The sequence below is a fragment of the Camelus ferus genome, chromosome 18 (genome assembly GCF_009834535.1).
Source record: "Camelus ferus isolate YT-003-E chromosome 18, BCGSAC_Cfer_1.0, whole genome shotgun sequence".
Lineage (NCBI taxonomy): Eukaryota > Metazoa > Chordata > Mammalia > Artiodactyla > Camelidae > Camelus > Camelus ferus.
In genome coordinates, this window is record NC_045713.1 from 22,954,056 (window position 1) to 22,966,328 (window position 12,273).

General features: G+C 43.0%; 1 protein-coding gene and 1 long non-coding RNA gene across 2 annotated transcripts in view; both read left to right on the plus strand.

Annotated features, from left to right (window-relative positions):
* LOC116657579 overlaps positions 1-9,645 on the plus strand; it is a 28,241-nt gene extending 18,596 nt beyond the window's left edge. The window contains exon 4 of the long non-coding RNA XR_004312740.1: positions 9,536-9,645. This is a non-coding gene — a long non-coding RNA (uncharacterized LOC116657579). The remainder of the gene's footprint in view (positions 1-9,535) is intronic.
* Positions 1-12,273, plus strand: part of RBFOX1 (RNA binding fox-1 homolog 1) — a 1,962,586-nt gene that overhangs the window by 355,979 nt on the left and 1,594,334 nt on the right. The window lies entirely within an intron of this gene.

Sequence of the window (12,273 nt, forward strand, 5' to 3'; positions counted from 1 at the left end):
TCCTCTATTTTCTCTTGAGTCAATTTTAGTAATTTATGTTTTTCTAGAAAATCATACAATGTAATGTACTTTTAAAAATATGTACCTGCTTATAGCTTACCCTTTTGATTTTTTAAAATATATCTAATAGAAATACTACATGCAGAAATTCCACTTCTGGGTATATACCCAAAATATCTGAAAATGAGTGTTCAAATAAAAACATACATAAATACTGAAACAGGCTCTGTTCACAATAGCCAAAAGGTGCAAACAACCCAAATATCCACCGGCTGATGAATGGATAGACGAAACATGATATATCCGTACAAAAGAAAATTCTTTCTCCGCAGAAAGGATGCACCTAAGTGAAAGAAGCCAGACAGAAAAGGTCACATAGTATATGATTCCATTTATATGAAATGTCTGAATTAGATAAATTCATAGAGACAGAAAGCAAAAAATGTCATTAGGATTTTGCTAGGGATTGCAGAGTCTTTAGATCACTTTTGATAAATAAACATTTTGATAACATTGTCTTCCAATCTGTGAACACAGCACTGTCTTTTAAAAGGTGAATTGATCTATTTACATTTATTGTGATACAGATACATTTAGACTTTTATAAACCATCTCATTTTATTATTTTTGTTCACCATATTTTAACTTTACTTCCCCTTTTCCCTCCCTTTTACCTCTTTCTCTTGGATTAATCAAGTTTGTTTTCTCTACTTTGGTTTGGAAACAATAGATTGTATCAATTCTTAGTGAATTTTTGCCTCCTTAGAAAACATTTGTCAAAGCCTTGAGATGTTAGGTTGTTAACTCATGGGTGGCGCGTTCTGCTGGCCTCTAGTGGGTAGAGGCCAGGCGTGCGGCCAACCACCCTACAATGCACAGGACAGCCCTCCACCACCAGAGTCACCCAACCTGGATATCAGTAGTGCTGAGGTTGAGAAACCCTGAGTAGTTTCATGGCATGGATTTTACCAAACATTATCTTCCCATTCTGTTTTTATTAACTGAAATTTTAATTTATTCTTTTTTGAAATAGTTATTTGTAGCTAACATTTAAAACAGATTGCCAGCATATTTTTATAATTTCTGGGCTCAGCTTTGTTTCTTATGTTCTTCTGTTTTTATTTTATTCTGAAGCCCACTTTGACAGTTCTTTAGGCAGGAGTCAGTGGATGGTAAACTCTCTTAGCCTTGCTCTACCTGAAAATGTCTGTGTTGCCTTCATTGCTGAATCATAGCCAGGTCTATCTAATATATTAGATGCACAGTAATTTCTCCTGTTATATCATTGACTTGTGTTCCTCATGAAAGTCTTTTTTTTTCAATTCAAAGTATCATTTCTTTGTAGGTAGTAATGTTATCTCTATGTCAGCTTTTAAGATTTTTCTTTGTTCTTTATGTTATGCAGTGTTGGTATGATGTATCCATTTTATTTGTTGTGATTAGGACCTTCAGAGGACCTAGGTGGCTTCAACTTTGGGAAATTTTCCATGATGACTTCTTCAATTGCTCATTCTTTATTCCTGTCTTCATTCATTTCTGGGACTCCCACTGGATGCATGTTGGAACTTTTCAATCAATCATTCTTATCTCTTGTTTCCCCTCCCCTTTATCTCTTGTTAGTACATTCTGGATGAATTCTTCAGAGTTGTCCTTCCTAAGGTCCTGATTTGGCTCCCATGCCCATGTGTGAGCCAATCATGGGCTGACCAGATATAGGTCACATGTATACTCCAGGAGTTGGGGTGGGTTTGGTCTAACCCATAGAAGCTGAGTGTAGGCAAGGGAAGTATGGTTATTCAAAGAAAAAGAAAAGAATGCTACTAACTGTTCAAGGGAGAAAGACACTGGGCAGGCAAAAACAGGAGATGTTCACTGCAAATATGCTGTCTCCTTGATCTGGACTTTTCTTCCTTTCACTGCCTCTCATCCCCGTTTCTCCTTGCCCTAATGAGCTTAGCAAACTCTATTTGTTGTTGAAGATCCTAATGAATCAATCTTGGCTCCGTGTGATCTGTCTCTTGCACTGCATTACTGGCTAATTGTCTGTCTGCCCTGCCAGGCCATGTACTGTCAGCATCAGATACTATGTCTTCTCTACACTTAGAGCTGAAATGGGGCATAGAAAGAACTTGGGCTCCAAAGTAGTACCCCCCAAAATGCAAAAGGAAATCATGTGCAAATTTATTGTGTTTCTAAAGTTAAGAGGCTTCATAGAGGAAAACATCTAGATGCTCAAGCTTGCCTCAAAAGAATACTCTGTAGCCAGATTGTAGAGATCACAGAAGTCCATCTTCCTAAATTTACAAGTGGGCGGAGAACCTTTTGATGACCATCCATCCAGAGCCACATATTATCCATGATGTCCTTGAATAATGGGTTGTCTGGAGGATTTCCAGGCCATTTCAGCCTTTCTGGAGCTTAGGTTTGAATGCCAATTTTGAACAGCCTTAAATTCCTAAGTTTTATGTACCAGAGAAGTCTGTAAGTCTCTTCAAACAACATAAACTACAGAAGAGTGGAGACCTCTGTCTTGTTTGATGCTGTTCTTTCAGCATCTAGGACAATGCCCGGCATAGAGGAAGGAGCTCAATAGATACATGCTGACTGAGTGAATAGAAATCTAGGTTGCTGTCAAGGTCCTGAAGAGCTCTTGGTGAGAAGGGTGTGGGGAATTTGCAGAAAGTCCTCATCATGGCTTGACTAGTGAGGAAACAAAAGGATAATTGCTGTGAAGGTGTCTGAACATTCCAGCCATTCTGCCCAAATCCCTGGAGGGGAACAGAAGTCCAGAGAGGGTTCTAAGCTTCCTTGGCTTGCTTTTGCCCGGTATTGAGATCTATTTTAACAACAAGCATCTATGACCTTAATAAATGCTAACCATGAGGCTGTGGGTGAGACTACCAGTGTTGTTAACCCATCTTTAAAATGGGGGTCATCACGGTGTTGACCTCATAAGGACTCTGGGGGATAGAGTGAGGTGATGCATGAATGTGATGCAGGGGGCCTGGCATGCAGTGAAATTTATCCTCGTACTGTGGAATAGAGCTTAGGAAATGCTCTCGGTTTTAAATAGCACTGCCAGTGCCCAAATCATTGGTCTTGGTGATTGCAAATATGCGGAGAGGGAGGATACTTCCATTTTATTGTGTCTGTTGCATTTGGACAAACTTCAGAGTGTTGCAGCATGTATAGTGATGTATCTTAAAGTCTCTCCTCTGTTAGAACATTTCAGTAAATAGTTATTATGTGTTTCCTCTGTGCCTGGGCCACTGTAGGTAGTAGGGAGACAGTGATAAAAACAATACACCCAGCCCTTGCCCTCACTGCATTTACAGTCCAGGGTGTGTGAGAGTGGCAACACATAATCCAACCTATCTTATTTAATTACAACTGTGCTGCGTGTTATGAAAGTGGAGTACAGGGTACTGTGAGGACATACAGGGGATCCTAGCTGAATATAGGGTGGGGGGAACCTTGGGAAAAGTCTTTCTGGAAGATGTGACTTTCAAGCCACGTCTGTCTGAATGATGTGGAGGAGTTGGCCAAGCAAACGGCAGGGCGGGGGGCCCAGGGATCATTGCCCCTGACCAGGATGGACTTTGCTTCATTGGAGGGTCAGCAGGAGGACAGGATGGCTGGAGCCCAGAGAACAAGGAGGAAAGTGGCATGAGTGAAGCCAGGAGTCAAATCTCTTAGACCACCCTCATATATCCTTGTAAGGATTTTGGTCTTTATCCTGTGAGTCATGGAAAGCTATCTGAAGACTTTAAATGAAGTAATGATACAGACATTTTATTGCAGTCATTAGAAACAAAGACTCTGAAGCCAGGATATTTGAATTTGGATTCCAACTTAGCTACTGAGTAACTTACTTAACTCTCTGAGCCTCAGTTTTCTCATCCATAAATGGGAATAATAAAAGTCCTTCTAAGGTGGTTGTATCAAATAAGTGTGTGTGTGTGTATATGTGTGCGTGCATAAACTGTGTGCAGGAATGTATGTGTGTGTATGTGTGTGTGGCTTAGAAAGGTGCCTGGCATACTTGAAATTCTATAAAAATCTGAACTATCATGACTTGAACTACCACTATTATCATTATTTTGTCCAGGTTAAGCTCTCTCAAATCCTTACATAGAAGCTCAAATCTATTCTATCTTCAGAGAGTAAAAGCGGCCGGGTTGTGCTCTTGGGTTTGTCAGGACAGACTTCTCAGGAGCGGGGAAGCCAGCCTTGCAGGTCGTTTCTCCCTAAGCAGCATTTTGGGCCAGTAGAGAAGAGCTGGAGTCCGTCTCCTGAGGTCATAGGATGGGACACAAGGTGAGAGGAGGCTAAGTGTGTTTAGTTCTCCAGCCAGAGGAGGGCACGGACCCCACTGAGCTTCAGAAGCTGCTGGATAAAACAGTAATAATGTGGATGAAACTTGTGCAATGAGAAGCCCAAACCGTTTCTGTGTTTGTCTGGAAGAACTCTGGAGGCTAATCCATCACTAGAAGGTAGAAATGAAACACCCGCTGCTTATCTCCCAGAGAAGAGTCATACACAGAGAGGCCCCCGGGGTCTGGGGGTCGCCGTGACACACAGGGAGGGGCGGGGTGTGATTTATGAGCATGTGCCCAGCTCCCTTGCCTTTTTGTCCTTTGAGCAGTGCTGGGAGCCAACCAAGCCCAGCTACTTTGCATACTAATAAAGATTGGTGCATGTAATTATTCAGCAGTCACACCGTTATTCCTCAGAGATAAATCATCTCTGGTTTATTTACCCTTCTTCCTTCAAGTTATTTTAAGTTGCCTTTAACGTACCATGTCTCAAGTTGCGTGGAAGTACCGATGACTGTGGTTTTTCAGACATTCTTAGGTGGAAAGGCTTCCACTGGCTCCAGGTACATTTTTGAGGGGTTCTGCCAGCACCAGCCCCCTCCCCTTCTTCCTCATCTTCGCTTGATTATCCAGGATGCCCGTGGAAGCACATATAATGGCAGGGAGAGTTGGGTCTATGCAGGACCCTCTAAGCAACTGAAAGTTGTTGGGAACTTTTGACATCCTGGGGTGACGTGAATCAGGGATGAGACCTATTTAGACTCCTATTCCTTGAGGGATATATGCCCTCCGTCAACCAAAAGGTCATGGGAATGAGGCAAGGGGACATACAGGGACCTGCCTGCTCCTGTCTCCAAGGGGACATACAGGGACCCCCTCTTCCCCCAGCCCATTTTTTTTGCCCAGTTTTAACCACTAGCACCTCAAATATATAGTCACTCCCATGGTATGTCATTGAGGAGTAGGCCAAACCTTATCAGTAGAGACAGGATACAATGCCTCACTTGGCTCCCACAACCATCAATCTTTGTCCCGGCAGGGCATCTTCCATGATGCCCTGTTTCCTTTTCCTAGTCACCCAAAACCAGTCAATCCATGTTTTCCTTGATATCTCAGCTCTTGCGGAACCTCTGTGATGAGCAAACATTTGACCTTAATACATACTTTTTTTTTTTTTTTTTTTTTGGACAGCAAAGGAAAAAGCATTCAAAGACAAATGAAGAGAAGGCAGTCAATGTTGGGTCATGAAGTGATGGAGCAAAGAGGAGGGGAGGAGAGGAGGTTTGACTTGGTGTGGTCTCTTCCATCCCAGCAAGGGGAAGGAAAAGCCAAAACATGTAGGGGCTTTGGGGGGATAGACAGAAACCCTCTATCATTCCCCTGGAATACAGTGGGTGAGGACCTTTTGGTTTACACCCCAACAAGTCCAAAGTGCCTGGAACAGTTTAGTGGGAACATAGCAGATATCCAACAAATGTTTGTTGCATGAAGAACTGATCACCTTGCATTTTTTCATGTTAATATCCTTCTTGGATATTTACGCAAAAGAAAAGTGCATACAAGTAAGAAGTGTGGTCAGTTTAAACATGTAGCATGTCTGAGGAGATGGGGGTGGAGATACAGCCCAAACCATGGTGCCCATTACCCCAGATCTTCGAGCAGTGTCCTGCTTCTCCTTTAACAGAAGACCTGCCCTCTGATTCCCCCGGTGTTCTCCCTTCGTTTGTGCCCAGTGATTCATGATGTATAGATGATTTAAAACATACCCTGAGTGGGAGGGAGTTGGTCATTAAAAATGTATTTTCTCTGGGAGTTTGTTTTTAAAACTTTGGGCCAGGAAATATGTACAGGAATGTTTGGCTTTTAATAATTAAATCTTGCATTGTTTTAATTTACTCCAGAGTGTCTCTCTGGAGGAAAATAAAGTTGCAAATCCAATATTTATGTCTTTCCTAAAGCATTGGTTGCCAAATGAAATGAGTTTTGCTATTTTTTTCCTCGATGGTTGATTTGTCTCCAGAGGGCTCCCTTTTGAATTTGCAGGAAGGGCTTAATGTTCTGTGAGAGTGGGGAGGAGTCATGGGAACAGGGGCAAGCAGATGTGGGTGTTCTTGGTTTAGGAGAATGTGGGATTTAGAGTGTGGTCCTGCACCCTCACCCCATCATACCCCAATGGTTGCTGGCATCTTTCCTTCACCTCATGCCGCTTCACGCATAGGCCATTTTCAGCAGGGAGCAAAAGCTTAGCATCCTGTGCAAGATCAATTATTTGTCTGAATGCTTTAGGCAACCTCCCTGCCTGCCCTCTACCAACCTGCCCATAAGGGGCTGTCCCAACATGTGAAATGTGAAAAACATCCAGCACACTGAATAGGAATTTGGATTTTCTAAGACCCTCTACTTCCCAAGCAACACGAACCTCATCACTGGGTATTTCCCTTCAAGCCTCTCACAGTGGGACCACACCTGTAACTATCTCAAATTCAACCAAGCCCTGTTCAAGCCAAAACAGAGGAAGGCGGGGACCAGGCTGCTATACTCTGTAGGATTGGAACATCTGAGCTCTGCTACAGCTGTTTCAGGAGAAGAATAGCTTCTGTAATTGCTGCTTCTGATGTGTTTGACTTTCCAAGTCAGTTGTTGTGTCAGGGCCTTGGGGCGGGGGCGGGGGGGGGTGCTTTCTCATAAAGCTGGGGCATCTCACGCCGTGAAGGGTGAACGTTAGTGCCTTGCTCATAAAGACAGTTGAACCTGCCTGTGGTTTAGTAACCACAGAAGATGTGGGGTCCTCCCTGGATGGCTAGCACCTCTGCCTGCCGTCTGCAAGGACCCTGGAGAGTAGCTGAGAAGGGCAGGTATCATGCCTTCCCCCAACACACTGGCTACAAATGCAGTGTTGAAAAGCACAGTGTTTTGAGCACTCCAGGGAAGACACAACTGGCATTCAGCACAGCTCTGTGGTTTACTAGCATTGTATCCTTGGCTGGAAACCTTAACTTCTATGAACATCTGTAGCCTCCTCTGTTACATGGGAATGACACTAGTACCTTCCTGGGATCCTTTGAGGATTGAGAAGACCCATGTGAGGGACAGGGCACAATGCGTGGTAAGAAGAAGACACCCAAAAGAGATTTCTTAGAAAGGAAGTGTGGCGCATTTGTAATTCAAAGTTACATTTCAGAAAATATATTCCATGCACATAAAGCCAAACCAGGGTCTGCAACAGTGTCTGAAAGCAGATCTTACAGTTAAAAAAAAAACTCCAGTGGAACCAAATGGACCTAGGATCAAATTCCAGCTCCGTTACTTAATGCTCTTTGTGACCTTGGGAATGCTTTTTCTAAGCCTTAATGTTACAGTCTTTTGGTGGGGCCGTTAATACCCACCTCAGAGGAGTTTTTAAGGATTAAGTTCATCAGTATATCCTAAGTGCCACATGGCAAATTATTGTTTTTGTTGTTGAAAGAGGAAATGGATAAGGGAGCTTTAAAGAGGGAAAGGATAGGTCCACGGAACCTTTATGTTTCCTGTTTCCCGGGCTCCACCTGAAACCCTTTCTTTCCTAAAAATCCAGATTGGCATTGGGTATATGGGGAGAGAAACACATTCTCACTTGAACTTGAATTTGTCTGGCTTCATTCATTCATTCATTAATCTGATTTCATGTGTCTATTCATTATGACTTCATTCATTCAACAATATATATGAGCAAAACAGAATTAAGCAATACCATTCACAGCAATATGGATGGACCTAGAGAGCATCACGCTAAATGAATCAGGTCAAACACAAATATTACATGGTATCACTTAATTGTGGAATCTAAAAAATAACACAAATGAATCTATATACCAAACAGAAAGAGACTCAGACATAGAAAACAAAATCAGTCACCAAAGTGGGGTGGGGTAAATTAAGAGCATGGGATTAACAGATAAAATCCACTATAAGAAAAATAGATACCAATAAGGATTTACTATATAGCACAGGTAACTATATTCAGTATCTTGTAATAACCTACAATGGAAAGTAATCTAAACACACACACACACACACACACACACACATAACTGAAACAAACACAATATTGTAAAACAGTTATACTTCAATAAAAACTATATACAAGCAGATGGAGTGTCAGGCACTTTCCTTCACCTCACCCCACTTCAGATGGATGGACAGAAATGAAGAGACGAAGGACAGAAAGAGATGGTCCCTCCTCTCAAGTCCAGAATAGTAAGTCCTAAACTTCTGCATGTAGAAGTTCTTTTGAGAGTCTAATAAAAGACACAGGTTTTCTCTCAAGCAGTGGGGCAGGAGAGAAGAATCTGCATGGACATTCGGTTTATAATTTTAAGCCATTAATAGACTCACCTGCATCCAGCTTGGTCTGCACCTTGCATCCAGTTTGATTTCTTTGTTTCTGCCCTTCTTACAGAAGTAGCATCCCACTGCTTTAAGGGGCTGATGCCCTGTCCACTCCAACTATATGTTTCCCAGTTTCCAGGAACTGGCATATTTCATGGACACCCCCCATCAACACACACAGACACATCCTCACTTGCCCATACACCACCCTGCTCATGCACAGAGCACCCACCATTGCTTGGACCAGTGGTATATGTGATGCGGGCTTGGCCAACAAGAATCTATTCGGGCTATATTCAGACTGGGCCTGAGAGTGGATTACTTCTCTCTTAAAGAATATGTGAGGTGAGAGTCTTGAGAGCGTCCAACATTCGGAATAAAGAAGTCTATTTTTATTGAGAAGGAGCCCAGCTTACAAAGAAAAGCAGGTGTGTATGTGTGTGTGTGTGAAAGAGAGGGAGGGAGGGAGCGGTGGAGGGGGAGGGGGAGGGGGAGGGGGAGGGGGAGACCGTGATTGTGGGGGCACCATGGTAGGGTTTGAGCCCCTTATTTAATTTGTTCCTGAGACCCAGCTGAATTCCGCCCCTACCCAGCGTTTGGGTCTTCAACCCCATAATGGATTCCATGAATCATCACATTCTCCTTTCACTTAACCTTGCTCAGGTTGAGTTTCTATCACTTGCAACCCAAACAACCTTGATGACTACAGCATCTCTAGATGAGTCTCCAGTGAGAGACAGATTAGAAAACGTGATTTTATGGCTTAGTGGAATCACAGTCTGGGTAGATGAGGGCACAGTGTGCTGTGGCAGCACAGAGCACGGGCACTTACTCAGGAGTTCCGTGCACAGCGGCTCCATTGTGTCCTTTCAGGCAGGGGAAGGGCTGGCTTTTCTGCCCTTTGACAAGGGAGAGTGTGTGTGTGGGTGACCTAATGGAGATGAACCAGCCCAGCTTAGTCAACCGGCAGAGTAATGAGGATTTAAAATAGATTCTCATGGTGGGAGGTTTTATCGTTCACTTCCTGTCACCTCCCCAAGTGTCCTAGGGTGAGTCTCCAGGAAGACAAATGGCAGCTCCTGGCCTGTGTATGTTGATCATGGCATCAATCCATCTCCCATCCTCCCAGGCCCCCTCCTGACACTCCTGTTTAACAGCAGGCTTCATTAGCTGGTCATGTCAGGTACCTCTCCTGCTGCCTTCTGCCAGAGGGAAACATTGTCTCTTTCATTCAGGGGCTGAAACCAATCTGACACCTGCTATCCCACCAAACGTATATAACGTCCTCAAGGAGACCCTTAAACTAATAGCTCAATTTATGAAGTTCTTATCATGTACTTGTTTCCTTTTATACATTGTCTCCTTTACTCTTCATAATGACCTTCCAAAGTAAATGTTACTGCCCTTGATTGCCGATGAGCACCTGTGAAGTTGGGGCACTTGTCCAAGAGGCTCTGGGTCTCTGACTTGGGCCTGGTTGAGTCCACAGCCCGTGACGGAGAGCAGTGATCTTGTTTAGCCAACAATGAATCTTCAGGACCTGGGCCAGCTCCCAACACCTTGTTGGCCTTGGGTAACCATGTACTGATAAATGGATCATCCATGTGTCTGAAGATACATAAGAGAGATTATAAACGCCAAGAAATGTCTTTTCTGAGACTCATGAGTTTAGAGTCAAGTGTCAGGTGATAGCTGATCTGGTCCTACTCTGCCAATTTACAGATGAGGAAACTGAGGCCCCAAACTGTGGATCAGGTAGCCCTGTGTCACACAGGTGTGTAAGGGTTCGAGCAAGGCTTGGTGTATGTGCTTTTTGCTGTTGCTTCCACTGCCCTCTATGTAGGATGTGGATATGGCCACTTCCAGCTAGTGTCCTTGATGAGGTCCCTTCATCTGTCTGCTTTCCACCCTTCCAAGGTTGCAGGCCCTAAAGACAGGGAGGAGAGACTGCATGGGCGGCAGCTGCTGCCATGACAACACAGGTTACCATGTTGCCCTAATTGCCTGTATTATAAGTGTGGCAGGCCTGGCACACACACGCTCTCAAGGCAGTTCCAAATTAATCTTTTCTTCTCTGATTAAGGCTCCCATATTACATTTGTCATAGTTGAGTGGGTTGGGGAGCAGGATGTTGTAAATAGTTCCATGCAGTGGAGGGAGTGGAGGAATTTGGGGTTAACTATGCTCACATTATCTCAGACATGGTCACTTCATGGTCCGGAACATCTGAAACAATATGGGGTCCATTACCGGCTCTGTGTCCCTGGGGAGCCCCGGTGTTTGCTGAGCTCATTGGCAATGGTTGCATCAGTGCATCAAGCAAGGCAGGTCTGTTGCTGCCATTTACAAGACCTGGGAAGGTCAGATAGGGTTGGAGAGGTCTCTCTATCTTGGCAGACGCAAGGAAAATATTGACATACGCTGTGTTTTAAGCTTTTCTTCATTAATCAAATACATATTTATCATGAACCCATCCTGCACCAGGTCTTGTGCCTGGAACTGGGGTACAGTGGGCAGCACAAGGAGACATGCCCTCGGACTCCCAGAGCTTTCGATCTTGAAGGGGAGACAGTGAGTAATCAAATTATCATGGTAATGAGTGCATAATTGCAGACTAAGAGAGATTCTCTGGAGGCAAGGGACAGTTTATTAATTTGATTTAGTAAATACTTGCATAGCACTTACTATGCCTGACATTATTATAAGTACTTTAATAATACTTTAATAATAATAACTCATTTAATCTTCATAATAACCATATGAGGTAGGTATCATTACTGATTATTGTCATTATCTACATTGTACAGGTGAGGAAACTGAGGCACAGAGAGGTTAAGTGTGTAGCCCAAGGTCATACAGCTAGTAAGTAGTGAAGCTGGGATCCACACTCATGGAGTCTTTTTTTTTTTTTAATTGAAGTATAGCCAGTTACAGTGTGTCAATTTCTGGTGTACAGCACAATGTTTCACTCATACATATACATACATATATTCATTTTCATATTCTTTTTCATTATAGGTTACTACAAGATATTGAATACAGTTCCCTGTGCTATACAGAAGAAATTTGTTTTTTATCTATTTTATATATAGTAGTTAATGTTTGCAAATCTTGAAATCCCAATTTATCCCTTCCCACCTCCTTTTCCCTGGTAACCATAAGATTGTTTACTATGTCTGTGAGTCTGTTTCTGTTTTGTAGATGGGTTTATTAATGTCTTCGTTTTCCTTTTTTTAGATTCCACATATGAGTGATATCATATGGTATTTTTCTGTCTCTTTCTGGCTTACTTCACTTAGACTGACAATCTCCAGGTTCATCCATGTTGCTGCAAATGGCATTATTTTATTCTTTTTTATGGCTGAGTAGTATTCCATTGTATAAATATGCCACAGCTTCTTTATCCAGTCATCTGTCAATGGACATTTAGGTTGTTTCCATGTCTTGGCTATTGTATACAGTGCTGCTATGAACATTGGGGTACATACATCTTTTTGAATTAGAGTTCCCTCTGGGTATATGCCTTCCCGCACCCAGATGCGTACAGGAGTGGGATTGCTGGATCATATGTTAAGTCAAATTTTAGTTT